The sequence below is a fragment of the Hibiscus syriacus genome, unplaced genomic scaffold (genome assembly GCF_006381635.1).
Source record: "Hibiscus syriacus cultivar Baekdansim isolate YM2019G1 unplaced genomic scaffold, ASM638163v2 tig00110858_pilon, whole genome shotgun sequence".
Taxonomy (NCBI): Eukaryota; Viridiplantae; Streptophyta; class Magnoliopsida; order Malvales; family Malvaceae; genus Hibiscus; species Hibiscus syriacus.
Window position 1 is genome coordinate 1,563,400 of NW_024062890.1, and position 24,402 is coordinate 1,587,801.

A 24,402-nucleotide genomic window follows, 5' to 3' on the forward strand; every position below is an offset into this window, starting at 1 on the left:
TGTGTTGGAGATGAAATGTTTGCTAATGAATAAAGAGAGCTTTTGACAGTTAATTTTTCGCGGTAAATAGATGAAAATTTAGTTTTAGAGACGTCTTTGCTCTAAAATATTATATTTTGATGGGATTCTCTCTTGCCAAATATTCTGGAATACTTTATACTGCCAAATGAGGAATAGTATTTTATTATATTTTTATAAATGATGATTTTTCATTATTCAAAAGAAGTAGTGATATGCTATAAATACAAGAACCCTACTGGGGATTGAACATGAAGATATGTGCCATGATCAACAGCCAAGAGTTCGACACAACCTATATCTCTGGGGCCATCAAGAAGAAGTTATCGGCCAAAAACAACGTCACCCAATCGTTGAGCCTTGATTTGTTGGAATCTTGTACGACGAACTGCGCTAAGGTGGCTTCGGAGGGAGTGCTGGAAGAGATGGTGAAGATGATCGAGAATCCGCACACCAATCCTGGGAATAGAGGAAGGGCTTTGCAGTTGATTTGTGTTTGGGGACAGTCCCAGGATCTTGCTTACTTGCATGTGTTTCACCAAACTTATGTGGTAAAAATACCCATTTTTTACCCCCATTTACAAAAAGTCTCAAGGTCCAAAACTAAAAACCAACCGGGCCCTAAGCCAAACCAAACCCAAACCCTTTACAAAATATAAAACCCAAACCCTTTAATACAATCGGGCCTCAAGCCCCATACCGAAAACCCGACCAGGACCCAAAATCCAACCTAAAAACCCAAACTCGGGGCCCAAAATTAGACCCGACCCAGGTCTAAACCTAGCCCTAGGTAGCCGCCCACTCCCCCAACCAATGGCCACCATTTTTTGCCCCAATTCCAGTAGAAGTCATCCATGCACTCCAAGCACCACTCTCCTGCAGAAAACATAAAGCAAGCAAACAAAAAAATTGTAATGATTCATTTATTTGTAAATGTGTATAAAACCCGAACAAAAATTACAATGTAACTCTCTCGGTTTCGGATACATCCAAAAGCAATAAACATAAGTTTTAAAGGTTATTTTTCTTTTTATTTCAAGTATGGATAAATCCTTTTTGTGTGTTAGTTTTGAATATCAGTAGAAAATATTTTTTTGTTTGTTTTCGAAGAGTAAAAAAAACTTTTTGATTTTTTGAACAGCTTGTTCAAAATAACCGAAGAGACAAAAGTAAAAAACAACATTTTATGTTCGAAAAATGAACAACCCAACCATTTTTACAGTAAAAATGCGCTAAAAATTAAGGGAATAAATAGATCCGAAGTTTACCTTATTAAGAGGCTTCGTCGGTCGTCAGAGTCCGCGAAGCATAGGGGTTTCGGTGTTTTCGGGTGTTAGGGGAGCTCTCTCTCCTTTTTTTTTATTACAAATGAAAAAAATGTTTGGTATTTATAGAGAAAGTTTGGGGGGGAATCGCATTAAGGTCCCCTCACTTTTAGCGTGCTTTTATAGTTTGGTAACTTGTAGGGACCAAAATTGTTATTTTTCCTTTTTTGTGTGCTTTAATTTTTTTAGGTTATTCGTGTTTTAGTCCCCTTAACTTTAGTGTGTTTTTGCATTCTGGTCACATGCATGGACCAAAACTATTATTTTCCCTTTTTTTGCATGTTATATATTTTTTTGATAAATTTATTATTTAGTCCCTGTAAGTAGGCGTGTTTTTACACTTTGATCACATATAGTGACCTTTTAATTTTATTTTAATTTGTGTGGACTGATTTTATAATTTTTCCTTTTTAGTTAAACATGTTATTTTATGCTTAAATAAAATTAATAATTATCTTTAGGTCCCTATAGTTTTCACGTTTTTTATATTTTAGTCCTTAATCTATTTTTTTATTTTGTTTAGATTTAGCCATTTAATTTTGATTCATTTTAATTTAGCCCCTATTGTATGTCTAATTTTTTCCCTTTTTAGTTTGGTAATTTAATGTTTATGCGATTTAATCCTTATGTTTATGCTTATCTTTATTCTTTTTATGTTGTGTTTTTGTCTTTTTTTATTATTTATTTTAAATAGGTTTAAAATGTTTCGTTATTTCATAGTTTTAATTTTTAGATTTAACTCTTAGGTTAGGACGACACCCTAGTTATTAATTAGGGAGCAATTCAAATCGAATTTTCGCATAAGATGCCCGATTACTGAAATCGATTGCTCGACTTTTTAAAACTTATTAATTACCAATATTAAAAGAACACTTTAGGTTTAATTCCTTTTAATAGGTTAATTTAAATAATACTTAGGATTTTGGTTTATTAATTAGTCCGCAAACTTTAAAAACCATTGATTTAGGTCCTTAAACTTTTAGTCTCTTAAAACTCGGTATTTTAGACCTTTGACCTTTTAGTCCCCGAACTTCAATTAGACCTTTAAGATTGACATAATCAAATAAGTTAAATAGAGCCTCCATTTTTAGCTAGATTTCAATATAGTCCTCTTAATTTAGGGAATAATTCAGTTGACCCTCGCGTAAGTGCTCGAGGGACCATCCCGATTATTCGATCCAATAATTGGTTTAAAAATCAAATAGAGTTAATATTAGAACCTACACTTCTAGGTTTGTGCCCATAGGTTCTTTAACTTTCATAATTCGACACTTTAAACTAGAAAAAGCCTTAATTTACCCTTAGCTTAATTAGGATTAATAAAAATTTGTTTGATCACATTTTATTTTTAAACCTAAGGCATTGTTCACTTATTAGGGAATTAATAGTATATATCCCGCAAGTATGCTCATGGGGTGATTACCGGTGATTCCCGAAATAGGTCGACATCCTTTTCAAAACTGCATCATGATTTCTAAAATATCGAGGCAATATTCGGTTATTGAGCACAATAGCTTATCTCCCGCATTTATGCTAGGGGCGAATATTATCGACCTTAATAAACAAACATCCTTTTCAACTTTGCATCCGTAATGATTTTTAAATTAAATAAAGTTCAAACTCAAAGTTTCCGATTCTAAATATAGGGTAATCAACTAGGTATCAATTTTTTGGCTCTTGTGGGGGTGTTAATTCTTACCCACGCGTAACTGACTCCCAAACCTGATTTCTGGATTTTCGCAGACCTTAAACTTGGTAATTTGATGAAAATAAAATATTTTATTAAAATCACCTGGTTTTTATAGTGTCTCAATCGCATCTTAAATTATTGGTGGCGACTCCTCACATTTCAAATTCTTTTTAAAGAAAAACCCCCAAGTTGGTATCGGTATTTCCCCGCCTGTACGAAAAACGTCGTCGACACACATGTTGATCTATGACCATCCCTCAGAAAAATATCTGGACTTGTTCAAAATACATTTAACAACATGAAATTTGTCATCATGTTTATTGTTAATTATGATCCCATTAGTATTCTCTCCTATGATTATGTCAAAATGTTAGTTTTCCTCCTTTTTTGCTAATGATTTCTGTTAAATTGCCTTTCAAGTGTGCCAACACTAATAGCATGTAAGATATCATGCATTTAAAGAGAGTAATTCTCCAGATTTTTGCTAACCTTTTTCCCTATAAAGCAGAGCTTGAAAGAAAGAAGTACACATCCACCGGTAGCCAATGGGAAATGCACCCCTTTGCACTTTACCTTGGAGTCTTGTATGAATTTTCCTCCCCCCAAAAATTATCCTGTTGATAACATGGGACCGGAAGTCGGTGATTTTACCTATAGTTATGGGAGTCTTTCTGCTGAAGAAAAGAAGGAAGTTTTTGAAGTAACTCGGAACAGCCTTGAGGTGCTTTCTAGCATGTTAAGGAAACAGAGCCGAAACCAATGGTAATTATACTGCTTTTAGCATGAAATCATGATTTCAACTGTGATTGTGTACTTTGTATTTCACAGTCCTTGCTGTAGGCCCACCCATTTATGCTTATGTAGTCATTTGGCATGGTAGGAAATGAAGTGTTATTGTTTTTAGCTTCTGTTATATCTTTCCAGACGATATTATCAACTTCATCATGAAGCATTTTGTTCTTCCTATGTAATCTTTTTTGCCATTCTGCCAGAACGACGTTTGATGAAGGTTCTTGTGTGATTGTAGGACGAGCTGACGGAGAGCATGTTGGAGAAGTGGAAGCAGTCGCAACCTGTTATTCAGATGATCATTGAAAGCACTACCGATGATGATGGAGTTCTCTTCGAGGCCCTGAATCTGCATGATGAGCTTCAACGGGTCATTTCCAAATTCGAGGAACAAAGTCCGGAAGACATCTTAACGAAAACGCTGGCACCACTGCGGCTAATCCCACTGTTCCTGTCGAGGCTTCTAACGAAAATATGACAGGTGCTTCCCCTTCGACCAATGAGGAACCCAAGGTGAGAGCATCTCCCACCATCCATAAAGAAACCGTGATGAGTGTTGCAGAGACAGTAGATGGTAATGAACGAGCAGTAACAATAAAGCATGATTGAGAATTGAGGAGTTCAAAGAGTGTTTCCCTAGTTTAATTTACAATGCATGATTTCTTGTGCTGGTGACTTATGGTTGAAATATTGTAAGTAGCGAATAAGATTATGTAGACCAGTCCCAATGAATGCTAGTTTATCAGGTCCAATAATGTTTTGTACCGTTAATACAAACATATATGAAGTTCGTATTCGATACATTTGTCGGACTTCAATCCGCGGATTCGGATTCCTGATTTTGATTCTCTCTCAAACACATTGCAGGGGAATGCCATTTTTCAATTTCATCAACAAAAACAACAACATATATGTATTTTGTCAAATTTACTTAATTCATGTTCTATTGTGGTTGGCAGGGGCGGAACGTACTTAATAAAAAAAATTAGTTTTTTAAAAAAACGTATATTATTTTAGAAATTGAAAACCAATAAAATATTATTTATTAAACACAATTGATATCCATTTTTTTATTTCAAAATACAAAAATTATGTATTTTCCCTCTTTAGTTGTTCATCTTATTTTAGTTGATGAATATTTAAAAAAAATTACTTTTAATTTAATAAATATATATATATATTATGTGGGATCATGAATTTTTATCTTTAAATTTTTTTACACACACACTCCTTGTAACATCTTGAAATCAGGGTTAGTGACAAAAATGAGAATTTTTAAAATTTGGGGATCAATTTAGGAAAATTTAAATTCAAGGATTTAAATATGATTATTTCAGTATTGGATGAAAGGGGTAAATATTAAAGGATTATAAGAGCATTATGGTAATTTTAGCTTAAAAGATATTTCTCCCCTTTTATAAGAATGAAACACGTGGGTTTGGAGAGTTATTTGGAACTCTTCTTTTTTCTTCTTTCTTTCTTCTTCCCGTGTGTTCATGCTTAAGCCTCAAAGGTGAGTTTTAATTTTGATGGTTAATTCTTGAATATTTGAGTTGTGTTTTATTCTTTGAGTGTTATATAAGCTTAAAGAAAGCTTATATAAGCTTAAAACACCAAGAGGAAAGAATTAGAAAGGAATTTCTATTAAGTGTTTAGAAATGAACTTTTTTTATAGAAAGGTTTTTGAAGTTCCAAGAATGAATTTGACTTGGCAAAGGGTTAATTAAGAAGTTAGAGGTGATAGAATTGAATTTAGAACACATGAAAATTTTAATGAAATTCTTTGATTCAAGAATTATGGTGGATTATGGGAGATGGTAAAGTGTTATAAGAAGGTTTATATGTATAGATAAGTTTTAAGGTACAATGAGGGATTAATAAGTAGAATTTGGGGTCAAAACAAGACATTTTTGTGCTCAAGATGTAATTTATGAGTTGTGTGCATCGATGCACATTCAATGTGTACCGATGCACTCTCAAATAAATAAACATCGAATTCCATTAGTGCATCGATGCATAAGGAGTGCATTGATGCACCCCCTTAAAATGAAAACATCGAAGGTGATTGGTGTAACGATGCATGGGTAGTGCATCGATGCACATGTTAAGGGATGCATCGATGCATGGTATAATGTATCGATGCACTTCAATAGGAAATGGAATAAATCTTTCTTTCAGTCTAAGAAATTATAGATTATAGTATATCAATGAGATGCTGATAGTATAAATATATGATTGTGTAGACATCGATCAAAAGCAAAGTTCGGATAGGTCGACAGAGTAAGATACGCAAAGAAAACAAGAGCTTAAGAGTGTTCATTGAGACAGGTGAGTACATGATAGTAAGTGTACGTTATGTTTAGGAATTAAGACTTGCGATGAGTCCAATTCCGATATTATATGATATAAGTACTAAAGCATAAATATGTAGTGAAATGGTGTTAGATGTATGGTATATAAGTAAATGCATATGTTTAATAGTTGAATGACATGAATACATGTTAGTATAATAAGATAGACTAGATGTTATAATTGAATGAAGGGATTGTATGAGAACATGTGTTGTATAATAGTGATCTATGAGATATTGATAATAAGACATAAGATTACATGCATATGTAATATAAGTTAAAAGATAAGAAATAATATGTTATATGCATATGAGAAAAAGGTATATGTGATGTGACCATGTGTGAAAAGGATGAATAATGTGAATTTCATGGAAAATGCTATGTGAAAGTAAACTATGTGACTATGTGATCATATGAAATGTGATAAAGAGCTATGTAAAAGAACTATGTGATATGAATATGTGAATGTGTAATGAGGTAAAAGATAATGCCCATGTCATGTGTTATGAGAGCTATAGGTATAGTTGGCATGCCAAGAGTCGAGGGTCTACGCGGTCCTTCGGGACATAGTGGTCATTCGGGACATCTACGTGGTCATTCGGGACATCTACGTGGTCCTTCGGGATAAATTCTACGCGCCCCTAGTGGGATTTATACGAGCTGTGGTGACAGCATAGTGCACAACCTCTATGTACTCACATACCTTAAGTTCTCAATATTGTGCATGGGCTTTGAAAAGAAACATAATTTGATATAATGATATGTGTGTTTCTCGTGAAATGGTATATGTGATATGTGATATGTATAAGTAATAAGTTAGGATCATATGATAGTAATGGTAACAAGTGCATATGTGTAATGGTAATATTAGATGTTATATGGTTATGTATGATATGATCATAGTAATTACTCATGTATTGTTGTGTGTTGAAGTTATATTATATGTTTTTTTCCAATATATGCTCATATAATGGAATGGAATTAATGACAAGGAAATAAGTAAGGATAAACATGTTAGTGATGAGTTCAATAGGTGTATAAGTATAATGTGTATTACATAAGATGTTCATGCAATTGTTAGTTTACCTTATATTTTACATGTCTCACTAAGTCTATGACTTAGCGTGTAAGTGTCTTACATGTAGGTGTGGATCAATCAGAAGATCAAGGTTGGGATCCGTAAAGCAGCATATCTCCGCGCAAAGTTCAAATCAGAAATATTTTGTAAAGTACGTCGTGTCATATAATTTAGTATGTTGGCATGTAACTAAGTCACTAAATATGTACGCTCTGATGGAGTTTGTTAAGGTTTTGACACGTTTATGTAAAAGAATTTCTTATAGAATAGAAGTTTTAAATTTTCTATGGTTTCTTTTATAAAAGTATATACTTTGACTGGTTAATGTGACACCTCGGACTCGTATCCGGGTCGGGTACGGGTTGGGGGTGTTACACTCCTCCTATATCTCTGGTTGTTGAGGTTGAAAACTTTAATCTTTCATTTATAGAACGTGATCCCGAGTTACGTAAGTCAATGTAGGAATATCAAGTTAATAAATATGATAGGGGTTAATAATATTCTTGGTTTGCTCAAAATCTTTTTAAATACCCCCATAAAATAATGTTGAGTTCCTCTACTGACTATCATTGCACAAAATAGTGGGCAACCGTATTTTGATGAATTATTTGTTGAACTTAAGGTTATTGTTTTCTTTTGGGAACTTAGTGTAAAGTAGGGATGTGTGTTAGTGTGTGACTGTATTCATGCGACAAAAAGAGACAACTATCCGTCACCAAAATGAAGAGGATGCTTCTTAGAAAGGCCCCTCCAAGAAAGAAATGTTGGAGCTTGAAGAGTTGGTGAAAAAATCACATAAAGATCAGAATAGATGAATTACTAAGATGATATTTGTTAATTTAATGATGCGTATTTTATCTGTTTTCACATCTCATTTTTATAAATTATTGCTAGAGTGTATAGTTTATTCATGAAGCTATAAGAATGAACTAATGAATAATGATATTTTCATAGGTTGAGTTAAAGATGAACAAGTCAACCATGAGGCTCGAAGGGCAGTTGAAAGAGGAGCGAGTGGCATGTAAAAAAGGATGAATACATGGTAAGTTTGTCCAAAATGCATCAAATGAGGAAATTCACAAGCTTAGGAATGATCTAAAAAAAGAATTGAGAGAGAACAAGGAATTCCACAGAAAAAAGATGAAAGCACGTGTACCATCCTTTGACTTTACTATTGACGCAATTATAAAAATTACCACCAAATTTTTAGAACTATTGGTAATGAATACATGGTAAGTTTGTCCAAAATGCATCAAATGAGGAAATTCACAAGCTTAGGAATGATCTAAAAAAAGAATTGAGAGAGAACAAGGAATTCCACAGAAAAAAGATGAAAGCACGTGTACCATCCTTTGACTTTACTATTGACGCAATTATAAAAATTACCACCAAATTTTTAGAACTATTGGTAATGTTGCATGTCCAAAATTATCGATATTAATGAAATGGGGCTAAGAATGGAGTTTCAAAACAAAGGGACAAATACATTTTAATGATGATTTATTGTGAGACATGATGTATATATATGTGCTATAAACTTAGATTGGAGACATATTATACTTTTTTTTAAACAAGTTAGATGATAATTTATGAGGTATTTAATGTATTTTGGCAATATCATATTAAATTTAGGGACTAAATGATTACATAGTTGAAGATAATGTTGATTAAACATTGTGTTGAAATCCAATACAACTTCTATGTAAATATACAATTATTATTTAAGAGATATAAATTAATATAGAAAGAGTAGATATGCAGAAATATCCATAAAAAATAATCTAGATATTTGTATTATTTAATATTATGTCTAGAATTATCTATTAGAAGAATCTAGATATTTATATATAAATGGCTAAGATGTTAGCATGTGTCAACAATCCAATGACTACTAAAATCTAATAGGGTTAAGTTTTATCATTGTAATAAGATTGAAAAAGAGAGAAACGAAATCTTATAATTTAGATTCTTAATTAAACCCCGTCTTATAATTTTTAAAAATCTCACTAAACTTTTTAAAATTTAAAAAAATTTAGTTAGACCCATGTAAACTAAACCCTTCAAAAAAAAAATTAATTGTTTAAAATTTTAAATTACCTCCAAAATTTTATCATAACTGCCATTGGTTGTTGGATAGTTATCTATGTTTTGGCATACAAAAAAGCCATTTCTTTTTATAACCTATTAAACAAGTTATCCTAACTGGACGAAGAAAAAAAAAAGCAACACCAATCCTTTTTAGCCAAGAAGGAGCTATTTCAAGGGTTTGCAAACCTGGCATGAACTAAAATTTAACTCATGCATTTGACTCTAAATTTGTGGCCTGATAATCACATATTCCAATACCATTTTATTTATTTATCTGTCTTCATTAAATCTCTTCATCTTTAGGGATCCAGTTTCCAGTCTGATTCCCTTTTCCAGCTATGGGGAAGAAAAGAGAGAAGAAGAATGAAGCAAAAGATTCTGGAAAGGTTCAGGATCAAAACATGGCTAATGCATTTGAATATGAGATTGCCCTCCAAGTTCAAGAAACCAATGAGGAAACCTTTGAAGAGCCTTCATCAGTTCTAGAAGATGGAAAGAATGTTTCAAAGGGAAAGAAGCTAAGCAAATATAAGGCCTTGGTCGAATTCAGGTGTCGAGTTGAAGAGTCGATTCTTGGGAATTATCTCTTGGGGAAGCCTAGCAGCGACATTAGTCGAGAAGAAAGCGCAGAGGCCATTGAAGAACTGAAAGAGATTAAACTTTGGGGTGTACCTTTGTTGCCGAGCAAACGCCACGAAGGAACAGATATTGTGTTGTTGAAATTCTTAAAAGCCAAAAACAAGGTTCACGAGGCTTTCGAAATGCTTAGGGGGACGTTAAAATGGCGGAATGAATTCAAAACCGATGAAATCGTGGAAGAAAACCTGGGTGATGATTTTGATAACCTGGGTTATCTAAATAGCAGAGACAAGGAAGGTCACCCTCTGTATTACAACATGTATGGTGCCTTGAAAGACGATCAAATCCAACATAAAATACTTGGTTCAGAAGAGAAGCGTGAAAAGTTTTTAAGATGGAGAGTTCAATTCATGGAGAAGGCTATTAAGGAACTCGAGTTTGAAGCCGGTGGAACGAACTCCATTGTTCAGATCATAGATTTGAAGCACTCATCGGGGCAAACCACGAAGGAACTTCGTTCCGTTTCTCGAAAATCTTGGAAATTGTTACAAGATCATTATCCTGAGCTCATCCATCGAAACGTAAGAGCAAAAAGATTCTCATATGTATCTCTACGTGTGTGTAATTGATCAATATCATAACCATTGAGATACTTGCAGATAATCATAAATGTTCCCCTGTGGTTCTATATATCCAATGTGTTTTCTTCACGGCTGAATGTTCAAAGAAAGAATAGTAGGATTGTCATTGCCAGACCAGGGAAAGTTACCAGCACTCTTCTCAAGTAAGCAATGCCATAATAATTTACTCATCAATTCTAGTTTTTTCAATGTCAAATCTTCCATTGTCATTTTCTTGTTTCGAAACTAGATTTATACCTCCGGAAAATCTGCCGGTCGAATATGGAGGTCTCAAAAGAGAGAACGACGACGAGTTTTCCGCAGAGGACAAGGCTTTAGTGGTTAAGGCCAAAGCAAATACAACTGAGCACATCCAAATTCCAACCCCTAAGGTACGAATATAGTAACCCAAAAGACTATTCATCTTGTAAGAGAGACTAAGCAATGTATATGTGATTATATCAGGTTGGGATGACAATGGTTTGGGATTTAACGGTGGTGGGAGCATGGGACGTGTCGTACAAGGAAGAGTTCATCCGGACGATGAAGGGTCGTACAGAGTGTTGATCCAAAACGAGAAGGATAAGAAGAAAGGAGGGAGTGTTAGGAATTCATTCTATATTAGTGAACCAGGGAAGATTGTTATTTCCATTGGTAATTCCCTGCGACAGGAAAAGAAGGTTCTTTATAGGTACAAAACCAAACCCACTGTTCCCGTGTACGCAAGGATTAACAAGTAGGAAGTAGAAAATTTAACCTACCGTGGGGGAAACCCCCTCATCCTTTGTATTGATTGTCTCTTCGTAATTTGTAATCTATATACTCCAAAATAGATATCTATATTAGATAAATTTCAAACCCTTAAATAGAAAAATGATATATTTTTAAGAGCGTTTAAATTTAAGTCTTCTTAAGTGTTACAACACTATATATCAACTTAGTTCAGACTGATCGGTGTTTTCCAATTTTGTTTAAATATTAATTATGGCTAGTCGTATTTGATATTGTCGTACCAACGTGAGAATTCTTGTTTCTCAGCTGGCTATTCTATGGCTACTAATAAAAAGTAAATCAAAAGCACTAGAGATTTACTAGCTATGTTTTCAGCAGTGGCCTTAGTTTTATTAATTGTTTCCGCTTTGAAAACTTATATCAATTGAAAAGTATGAACCTGATCACCGATGTTGTTCACGTTGCCCAATTGATATGGCTATCGCCTCGTAGCGGGAGTTTGTGTGTTCGAATGCCATTGGAGCAGTAGTATAATATTTTTGTTGGATTTTGGCCCAAACAATGAAACTATTCACCCGAGTAATTCTGGAGTGGAATTTTCTTCAATGCGTTTGTACTTTTTCCTTTTTCAAAGGCTATTTTCTATTTCTTTATTTGTTTTTTTTAACGTGAAACAATAATGAATTTTATTAAAACAAAAGAAGATACAAACTTAACAACACAACGAATTAAGGAGAAAATTTTAGAGACTACTTCCATAAAAAAAATCAAACATAAAATAAAAAAAGAAAAAGAAAACTCAAAGATGCAAAAGACGCAATAACAATCGAATTCTTCTTTTGAATATGACGTTCATCATCTATTGTAACCCAATAATTGTCAATAATATTCTTTTGTCTCTATCCAATTATGTTAAATAGATGATGAAAGAGTGACGGAGGACCAAAACAAACTTACAAAGCTGCTTCGCAAAATAGATTTGAATACATCAACAAACAACTACAAAGAGAATCTAACCAATAAAAGATCACTAACAATTGTAAATCATATACGAGCGACAAGAAAATCTTTACAATCACATATATACCACAGAGGTAAACAAACAACATTTCATAAGGTAGAGTAAAGGGTGCCACAAGAGTAAGGTTAAAACATACCAAAAAGCATATGAACAAGTGCAAAATATACGGAAATTAGAAGTTAAATAAAAATATTTTTATTAATAATTAAAATAAAATTGAATAAAATATCACACCAAAGCGGAATATGTTAAAGATGAATATTGACGGTCGATGACCAACACTAAACTGATATCACTGTCAATAAAATTAAAATAATATATATCATTTAAACTCGAATTATTAAAAAGTATATGTCTTCCCTCATCATTAAAATCATTCTTTGGGTTCAACTAAAAGATCAAAAATTTGATTGATAAAGTCATTTTTGTAACACCCCAATTTAGGGCTAAAATTAAGAAATTATAAAGTGGCGGATTTAATTGATATTTTGAAAGAAACATTGGGGATTAAATTGTAAGTTTTAAAGTTGGCAGACCGTTTTATGAAGTGCAGGAAGTTCAGTGGCTAAACTCTTGGTTTAACCATTTTTAATTATGAGATGTTATAAACCCCCAGACTCCCGTATGTTTCTGGAAAATTTTCCAGTTTCCTCTCCCGTTCTCCTACTTCCAACTCCGATCTACTCGCCGTCCGACCTCCAAACGACAAGCCGAAACAACCATCGTGTTCGTTGTCAACCGAGGAACAAAACCCCTCAAACCTTTCGTCGTGAATCATCACCGTTCGTCGTGAATTTCAGTCGGAAGTATCGTCGGTAATAACTCGGTTTTAGTTGGTTTTTCATCGATTCACGACGATCGCGTCATCCGTTTACAACACCTCCCGCACCATCGTGTTCCTTGTGCCGTTCCGAGTCCACCGGTGTTCTCCTTTTTCTCCGGCGGCGGCGGCGCGTTGGGAGGTGAACCGGTCAAACTTCCCGATTTGTTGAAATCGAGCTCTCCGCCGTTCAAAATTGTGAACCGAGCTTGTAAGTATCTCGAAATCGCTCAAAATAATTTTTAGAAATTTTTCTGGGATTTATCACTGTTCACGCGCCCCCGCGCCTCACTGCGCATGGGGAAGGGAAAAGTGACCGGTTTGACCGGTTTTGGAACTGTTTTGACCGGTTTGACGGTCAAACCGACCCGACCCATTTACCCGACCGTTGACCGTTGACCCGTTGACCGTTGATCGGAGTTGACCACTGTTGACCAAAACTTTGACTGGCTTTGATCGGCATTAAACGACCTTTGACTTCGACCGAGTATACCTATCCTGACATTTTTCGACGTTCCAAATCCGATTCCGCTGTCCGTTTTTTCGAAATTCGAACCCGAAGGCCTCGAAATTGTCAGTCAAACCCGTTGACTTTGATTTTGACCGAAAATTCCAAATTTCTGAAAAGTCATATTTTATGCTTTCAACGTCCTGAATCCAAATCCGAAGTCCGTTTCGCCAAATTCGAACTCGGTAAGCCGTCTTTCACTGATTTATCACCCGATTTGATCCGTTTATCGTAATTAAGCTCCGTTTCTGATATAATTTATGTTGATGTATCTGAGGAATTATTGGAAGTTGAATTGAAGATCAAAGGGGTTCGAATGGAATTTTTATGGTCGATCAATATTGAAATCGAGGTAATACTTTACTACCTCTTTATGCTTTATAGAACATGTTGGTATTGGTAAATGCATGAATGGAAATGTTTGGTCTCATATGTGTAATTAATGAAGTTCTACACTCGATCTGAATACGGTAAAAAGGTTCAGTAATTGATTATGGTTCAGATGACTTTTATAAGAAATTAAGGGATTGCTAGAATTAAATTACAAGTTATGTGCTTAGTGGTAAAGAAATCAACCTGGATCTGTAACTTATAATTTATTTCATCAAAGGTTAAATGTTAAAGGCATTTGGATGTGAATTTATGAAAATACTCCGGTAGGGTAAAATTACGAAAATACCCTTGTGTTATAAAAAGACAAGATTGGAATATGGAAGTTAGATAAGAGATTTTACAGACATATTGATCTGATAAAATATTGATGTGCATAAGAAATGATAGTTATACGTAGACATTATGGATAACCGGTTTTTAACCCCAAGAGGGTTTATGCAAGATACTAGAAGTGTGTTAAGGGAATTATTTCAAGATCAGAGATTGTTCAAGAAAGCAATTAATCATAGGATCTCTAAATTATATTATTTTCGTTAAGAGCTAATATCAAACTTATCTGGTTAAGAAATTACGAAATGCCTTAAGAGATAGAATAGTCTGAGATGACTCTGAATGAGAAAATACTTAGAGGATTCGTACTTAACTCGATTAAGTACGGATTTAATTGTTAAGATCCTGACTTAGTGTAGGAAAATTTTTGATATTCCGTTTGTAAAGTCTGAGAAGACACTTGACCTGAAAAATATTCGAATAATGATTAAATACTTGAAGAGTAATTTATCGGGGGTATTCTGCTGTCAGAATTGTTCGAAGGACTGAAGTAAATGATAAGATTGAATTAAATAATAAGATCGGATGGAAGGAAAAGATTGAGATACCGTATCTGTAAAATGACCAAAATACCCCTGTAATGGAAATGACCCAAGATTATCACCAAGCTCAGGAATGATTGGATATCCTCGAGCTCTGAAATGAATGGAATAAAACTAAATACCAAAATTACCAAAATACCCTCATACCTATACCAGTAAATGCCTTGGATTAATTAAGGAATCCAAATAAACATAGGTATTGGCATACCTTTAAAGTAATGGAAAACAACTTAAGTGAGTAGATCAACCCTAAATTTATGTCAATACCTTAAAGCATAGATATTACTGGAATGCGTGTTCGTCTTCTTAAGTTTGGCTCGATGATAATTTTGGAAGTATTCAACTCAACTCAACTCACTCTAGATCGCATTCAGTACTATGAATTGGACGTTTGTTAGTCAAATCAACCATGAAGACCAAATCGAATGGAATGGAAGTACAACATGTATCTAAAAAAAACATAGAACAGTAAGAAAATTAATTATTATTTCTTCCTAACAAATCATATAAATTATATAATTTATAAGTTATTATCAATAACTCATGTAATATTTTTTGTGGACAATCTGTAAAGTCTTATGTAAATTTTAATTGGGTCTTAAGTATGTCCTGATCTTGGATTGAGAGAGCCACCCCTGACCTAAACTTTATTATACAAAAAAAAATAACTCATGTGATATTTTTAATTTCAATTGTAATTATTATCAATTGTATAACATTTTAAATTATTAAAAATATATAATTATTATTGCTTCATAACTAAATTACACAATTAGTACAATCAAATAATTTCAGTGGTTAAAATATTTATTATTCTCCCTAAAAATACCGATTCAAATACCAACAATGATATGAGCATTCATTGTCAATTGATTAAAAATATATAAACAGATATTGCTTGTAGTTATCTCATGTGCATTAATTTTTTTTTGCATAATTAAATTACATATCTATCATGATTACAACTTAAACTGTTATCATCAATAAATTCATGTAACATTGTTAATTGTAATTAAAATTATTATCCATTATATTATTTTTAGAATAATAAGGATATTATTTTAGGTTAAAATTAATATAATATAATTTTTTAGTTATAATTAAAATTATTATTAATTATATAATTTTTTAAAATAAACATAATAATATTTTAAATTAAAATCTACCAAAATCAACATTAAATTTTCCGACTACAGTAAAACTTCCGGTTATATATTAACAAATTGGAAATAAATATTATTTTGTAGTATATATATATATATATATATATATATATAGGAAATATCCTTTTCCTTGATCTTTTATGTATCAAAATCCCTTCCTATTGAAGTGCGGCGACGGGGTGGTCGAAAGGTCAAATTAAGATTTCTATTATATATCATCATCCATGACTAATACTAAAATGTAAATTAAACAACACTATCTCAATAAAGAAAAATGCTCGTGCTTTGGTACAATAACCAAAGATTGAGGTGTTGGACAATTAAATCAACTTTCATTTTATGTAAATTATATATTATTTATATCTAGGTTTTATTTTAATGTAAACTTTATTAAAATTTAAATATATATTAATTATTATTCTGATTATACTTATACCTACAACTTTTTAATAAGAATAAATAAAGTAATAAAAATCAATTAATTATAACTAAAATATTAGTATAATTAAGGTATTTACGTTTTTCATTTTTTTCCATATATTATATTTGAAAAAGGACTTGATTTACCGACATTATTTTAACTTTGTATCTTTGTTTATTAAATAAATTAAATTATTAATAAAAAATTATATACAAAGATGAATATGTTTTTATGTATGAGAATGAATTAATAAAATTTTAGGGAAATAAAATAGATTATCAATAAAAAAATTATTATATAAACATTTGAAGTTTTCAAGAGAAGGAGGTGTTTTGTTGTTTTCCTTAGACAAATACTCAAAAACTACTTTTTATATATTTTATAATTTATGACTTCCAAAAGTTAATCAGGAAAAATGATTTGGAAAGATTATTTAAGGTAAAGGTTTCTTGACGAAATTGAGAAACGTTTTTCTAAAAATAATAAGGTTGAAATGACATGACTTTTGATTTCTTTGATGTTTATCAAATATATGATTTAAGAAAATGTGAGAGTATATTGTGGTTATGTTATATGTTGCTACAAAACTTAAGACACTTAAGATCGAGTTTTTTTCTCTAAAATAGTCCCTCATTATAGGAAGATGATTTGTTAAGTCTCTCAACAGTTAAAAGTTACAAAATGATCACTCGACTATCCATTATGTTCCAAACTCGTCATTTTCTGTTAAAAAAATGACGAGAATCTGAGTTGGACGTTAACATGCTGACTGAAAAATGATAAAATTTGATTTCATAATCTCAAATGACTATCATATCTCAGTCGGCTTGTTAACGTCTAGCTTAGACAACAGTTAATTTTTTAACAAAAAAATGACGAGTTTGGAACATATTGAAGAGTCGAGAAACTATTTTATAATTTTTAACAGTTGAGAGACTCAACAAAAACAATTTCCTATAATCGATGGATCATTTTGTAACTTTTAATAGTTGAGAGACTCAACAAAATAGTATCTTATAGTCGAGGATCATTTGTATACTTTATCCTAATATATTCTACTAATAAAAAATAAGTTTGAATACATAAAAAAAACATATTGAAATGCTATGAGAAGGGATAAAATTATTGAGAAGGAGAGCACGTGCTGATATGTGAGGAAATTATTATATTCATTGGCCAATAAAGTCTCAGACAAGTGGGATAGAAAGGCAAACGGGAAAGCTGCTTTGGCTTCAATATATAATTATAATTGCTTCTCCTTTTTCATCCTCATGCGTACACTACACAAATCGTTGCAGAATCTTTTCAGTTTACATTGTCTAATATTATACTATATATCTAATATTTTTCAATATCTGTTTTATGTATACATTGTGTAATTTGTTCTGCTTTTGTATTATATTTAAATTTTGGATTTAATTTATATTTTTTAATTTAATCGTTTTAATTTTTTTTAATTTTGCATGGCTCGATAATGTAACGTCCTATAACCAGAGACCATTTGTGTACTTTACCTTGAAGTATAACTATTCAGAATTTTTTAAAAATGAACGAGGACAAATTATTAATATGTGTACTTAGATGCTATTGGACAACACGAGTTAAATAAATTTTCAAGGAAGCTAATATGGTAGCAAATGCTCTTGCTAAGCTTGATGCTTCGGACCACAGTAATTTTATCTCCTTCAATACCGCTGGTTCAACCATTTTGGACCTTCTTACGAGGGAGTAATGTTCAAGGCTCTCCTTATATAAGATCATGATATAATTTTGATTTTTTTCTATTAAAAAAATACGTGTAATTAGATGTATAGAGCATTAGAACCAGTGGCGGATGTAATAAGCCCCCATATGGGCCAAGTGCATCCCTATTATTTTGAAAAATTGGTTAAATTTAACTTAATGTGTTAAGAAAAAAAGAAAAAAAAATTACAACTTTTGCATACCCATTATTTTTAATAAAAGAAAATTAAAATTTTGGACCCCTATTCTTAAATTTCTGGATCCGTTACTGATTAGAACCCTAGATTTCCTCCAAATGATGTAAACAATTAATTAGGTAACAAATCGCTTGTTTTATCTCGAAAATTGCCATTGTTTTACAAGCAGATTGCCAAGCAAGTGTGAATTGAAATAAGTTTCAACGTTCAACTACATGGAATTTACGCCGGTGCTTTTTTTTAATGTTTTAAAATACATTTGATGATATTATTACAATATAATATTCATTTAGAATCTTTATTAATTATTAATAGACGTAGATGTTCGAACCTGAAACCATTAAATATAACTAATTTTTTTACCATTAAAGTTACTAAAACTAATTAATTAGCTGAATATCATAGGCTTACGTAGACTTAAAAGTCACAATCTTTTACGTAATTTTATTTATGAGAATATCAGGTTTTATATTTTTACTTCGACAATATTAAAACATTATTATTTTGATTATATTAAAAATTTTGAGATGTTAGATGAATTTGTTAATAACATGAATCAATTCATAATTGAAAACTTTCAAAACCGACCTTACATAAATGGTCAAATTGTTTTAGTTGGGAGTCAATCAATCATATGAGGTGGATGGCAATTTTTTCTACCAATGAAAAACTTCTACCATCTTTGACTAAAACAGAGGAAGGCTAATCACAAAGCTATGTTTTTTTTTACTCTAAAGGGAAAACAAAGCTATATTTCGAAGGGGTGCGCAAAACTACCTAACCCTTTAACTTGACCTATCGATCTGCATTTAAAAAAATCGAGTAATTTTTTAAGAAAATTTATCCGGACGGGTCGGATACCCAACCCTACATTTTTCACGTCGGGCTCGGATCACAAAATTGAAGTTTTTCGGGTATCCGTTTACCCGAGTACTTGGTTAGTTATATATATATATATATATATAATAAATTATTTATATTATGAATTATTAGATTTTGTATTTCGAACTTTTAAATTTTATGTTCGGATGTTGGAATATATAACTCGAAGTTATATAACATTTAAATTTGTGTATATATTTTTTAAAATTAATACTTTGAAAATGAAAAAAAAACTGGGTACCCGCAACATCTGGGTCGAGACACAAGCTGAGAAATCACCGACCCGGATGTTACGGATACCCAAAAAATCGGGTATCCAGATTTGCACACCCCTAATATTTCATTAGGTCAAAATTTATTGTAAAAAGATTAAATAATTAACATCAACAATAAAATAAAATAAAATAATTGATGTCAGCTAAACTATTTACTTGTTGTTAATTGATTAATTTGATAAAAAATATCAAAATATTTAAGGTAAAGTATATAAATGGTTCCCTATTTATGTGATACTGCTTTTTTCAGTCTCTCAATTATTAAAAATTATAAAATAGTCCCTTAACTATAGGGAGTTGCTTTGTTGAATCCACTGACTATTAAAAGTTACAAAAAGGCCGCCTGACTTATCATTATGTTTCAAACTCATCCTTTTTTGTTAAAAAATTAACGGCAGTCTGAGCTGGACATTAACCTATTGACTGAGATATAATAAAATTTAATATTATAATCCCAAACGACTATCTTATAGTTAATGTCCAACTCAGGCGACTGTTAATTTTTTAACGAAAAAAAAATTGTTTGGAACATAATGAATAGTTGGGTGACCATTTTGTAATTTTTAAAAGAGAATGTTGTTTTTCGTAGATGTTCTATGTTCAATCAACTGTTTAGGATGTGTGTACGTTATCGATGAACTAAGAAAAATCTGAACATATACTATCTTTCAATCCATCCAAATTATTAAAAAATGAAAAAGAAATTCAAGGATTAACATGATTTTTTTTTTTTGATAAGTTATAGGATAAAAATTGTTTTTAGACCATTTCATTAAATGGAAAAGTATCTACTTTGACAAGCTTTTTCTCCTCGGGTATATGTAGGGAGACATGGAAAATGGACGATTTTGTTCGGCACATCCCACAATCCAAAATACTTCTTAAAGCATGCTTCAATCTTTATTATTATTAATATTATGAAAGCTTTGAAGGAGACGTATCCAAAGTAGCTTGCAAATTGCCAACATGATTGTCCTCTCTTTTTCTCACTTAGTATAGATGTATGATTTATCAAAAACAAATATAAGTAATTATATTTGAGATTTTCAATAAAAAATATCAAAATATATTATTTAAATTTTAGGATCATAAATATATCATCAATTAATCAATAATATCTCATCAATTATCAGAATTAAAAACAATTAATCCATAATATAATAGAAGACTCCAACCTGAATCTAAAATATCCATAATCTCAATTTTTATTGGTTGAGGATGGGCACATCGTCAGTGTGAAAAAAGCCAACTCAATCCATAATATTTGAGATACCTTTTACCGACACCATGTCGATACGATTTTCTATGGAAATAAAATAAATTATTTTTATTAATGGAAATTATAATTGATGTGATAAAAAATTTAAATATGAATAATATAGATGATAAATTTTTATAATAATATCATGATATTAAAATAGTTTATGATAATATAAATTAAAAAGACATAATATAAAAAATAATTAATATAATATAACATTAAAATTATAAAAAATAATGAACGAATAAACTTGAAATGAAAAACCTGTAGACGACTTTGTGTATTTGTGAAACAGGAGAGTACACAGCCAAATCTATCGTTGTACTTGCATACAAAAAATGACTAAAAGTCTAACCCCTTTTGACGCATGCATGCCAAGTGCTACCTTTACATTAAATAATATAATACTTTTAGCTGACCTATTTCATATGTAAGATAAGAAGAAGTAGGGTAGTAGGATGCTTCCAAAGCTTAGGATGAGAGTAATTTCTATGGAAAAATTTCGGTAATTATAAATTGGTCAACATGAGACCTGATCCCACGATCACAAGATTAAGAGACTTACGCTCTACCAACTGAGCTGGACGGACAATTCATAAATAATATAATATTATATGTTTTAAATAATCAACAAGTGAATCTATTTAATAACCTCAATTATTAAAAGATATATTATTATATTTAAAATTCTAGATTTGAATAGTTTGTATTTAAGATGTGTGAGAGTTATTTATGATTAAGAAATATTATAAATAAATAAAAACTTAAAATCACTAAAAAAAATCAACAAATTCTCATAATAGTTAGCAAAAGTGAGGCTATATAAATATCTAGTAGAAGAAATTTAAACCTCCACGAAAAACTCTTTAGTTTTTTCTCTTAGGATTCTCTCCTACCATTTGAATTTTTTTCTATCTTTGCTTGGTCGGTGACGATATCATTTTTAGTGTTAGTTATAAATTGACAGTATTCCTTGATTTTCTATTATTTTATTACATTACATCCTTTAGTTATCTTTGTTTTTTATTTTTTAATAAATATATCTTTATGACACATTTTTTTCTGTCTTTTGGTATATTTTTAGCATTTTTTATCTATAATTATACCATTCTTTTTGTTTTATCTTTTTTCAATGTTAGATTTAACTGCTTTATTTGCTATCATGTTGATTTGGACCCTTAAACAATTACGTTTGTGGATAGTTTTCTTATGTCGATCGACTCTGATATGCAACTTCTTTCAGTTGTTCATGGATAGTTTTATTTTTTGATTCGCTTGCCGATGCAATCAGATCTATTCGTATTTATTTGTTTATGAGCATAAAAATATCCTAATTATATATTTAATTTATAATCATGATCGTAAATATTATTGTAATTGTGAATATTTTTCTAATAAAACTAGCTGCTTCTGTTAAAAATATTGAGATAGTAGATTTTTTAACTTCTCAAATTCGACTCTTACTCAGTATAATCCAATGTAATACATATTATTTATAACTGTAATTTTACCCATTATCACTTCATTAAGTGATATACAAGACTTTATGCACTCACTAGTGAAAAGAAAACTTTTTTGAGGCTCACTTTTGATATTTTACCTCGCTAATTTTTTTTTTATCATTTCCTGTTTACATCCTCAAACTATAGTGAAAATTCATGAAAGTGAAAAAACAAAATAAAAAGAAGAGCGAATCGTATAGACTAGAAAACGGACGAATGATTAAGAATTTAACATGTAATATATATATGTGTGTGTGAATGAACGTGCAATTTATATTTTTGAGTATTTGATATGATGTACAAAATATTTTATTCAGATATTATATACAATATAACAAAACGTAATAAATTATCACAGGCACGTGGTTGAGCATAGCCTCCGGTTAATTTCAACACCACATGGCATCTTTCATTTTCTAAAAAGATTACCATCTACACTTTAATTCAAATAACAAAATGATGAAAGTTTAATAAATTAGGGTAAAATACATATTTCATTATCATCTATTTTAATAGCAGTTTTGATCACCTATATTAAAAAAAATAAAACTGCTGACGTGAATTTTTTATTCAATGATGACATGTCATTACCTCATGATAACATATAAATATTGTTGTTGGTAGGTAGCTAAAATATAATGTTATGTATGATATTAAAAAAAGTAGTTGATAGGAATCACAGAATAATGGGTGAACTAAATACATAGTTTACCCTACATTTTAGGACAGTGGAGGGAAATTACAAAAAAAGATTGGGAGAGGACAAACGCAGAAGGGGGTAACATAGTAATTACAATTGCTATTACGATTTAGATATTTAGATATTTGATTTTATGTTTATTTAAGTAAAATGATACATGATATCCATGTACTTTTCTGGAAAAAAAATCATTGAGACATTCGAATTATTTTTGCAGTCAATGTAGCCCTTAGACTAAGAAAAAAAACTTAATGTGGCACTTTAACCAACAAATTTTTAGAATAGTATAATTATATTGTTATGTTCATACATCAATTTTAATGTGAGTTTTAATTTATTTTTACTTTGTAGAGACATATTTGTTATTCTTTGAAAAAAAAATAATAAATAAATATTTTGGGTGACAAAAATACCTCAAAAACACATATAGTCAATATCTATTTGGACATTATAGAGTTGTATCTAACATGAATTGATGGTAGGTCGAATTTCCTATTTTTTCTACAAAAGGGTATATTGTTATATTCACTAAAATGCTCCTCTTAATTGTATAATTATTCTTTATATATTTTTAAATTATATAATTTCATTTCAATTTATAAATAAATTTTAATTTCATAACTTTTAAATTTTATTTTTATAAGACTTTATAATATTTACTTAATTCAATTTTATTAAATTTTAGTGAAATAGAATTAGAAAGACACTTGGAGTTTAAGATAATTAGATGTAAATATATGAAATAAAATTTGTGCATGATTCATGAGTTTAGATTTATATAAATAAAAATCAGGTTAAACTCGAGATAAAAATAATATATATATTTTAAGTTTTTAGCAATTTTATTTTTATTTTTGGTATTTTATTATATATATATTTTAAATATTTGTATATTTTAAATATTCAATATTTTTATTTAAAAAAATTAATTAAATCCACAAACTAAAAAACCAATTTAGCCCTCAAACTCAATAAAGAATTAACTTAACCCATCTACCATATCATCAGTCACGTCACCATGGATTGCTACATCAGAATTATGAAGTGACACATTATCATCGTAACAATCAATGACGAAAGTCATTGGTCAAAGGATTACATTAGATTATTTTTCTAAATTCTAGAGCCACATTAAAAGTAAAATTAATTCGATGACCACATTGATTTTGTTTTTTGAAAAGTACATAAAACTAATATACACTTTTATATTTTATTTTATATTTGGAAGTCAGAAATTAGAAGTGAATGTTGGTATTAATAGTTACATATTATTATTTTATTTCATAAAATAATAAATTTGTATTTAAATATTTATTATCTGGATCTATTTTATTTTGTCGAGATTTAAATTCAGATATTGAAATTTATCATGTA

General features: G+C 30.7%; 2 pseudogenes; both read left to right on the forward strand.

Annotated features, from left to right (window-relative positions):
• Nucleotides 1-10: 10 nt before the first annotated feature.
• LOC120143614 lies at nt 11-4,431 on the forward strand (annotated as a pseudogene).
• Nucleotides 4,432-9,677: 5,246 nt separating this feature from the next.
• LOC120143616 lies at nt 9,678-11,278 on the forward strand (annotated as a pseudogene).
• Nucleotides 11,279-24,402: the final 13,124 nt, after the last annotated feature.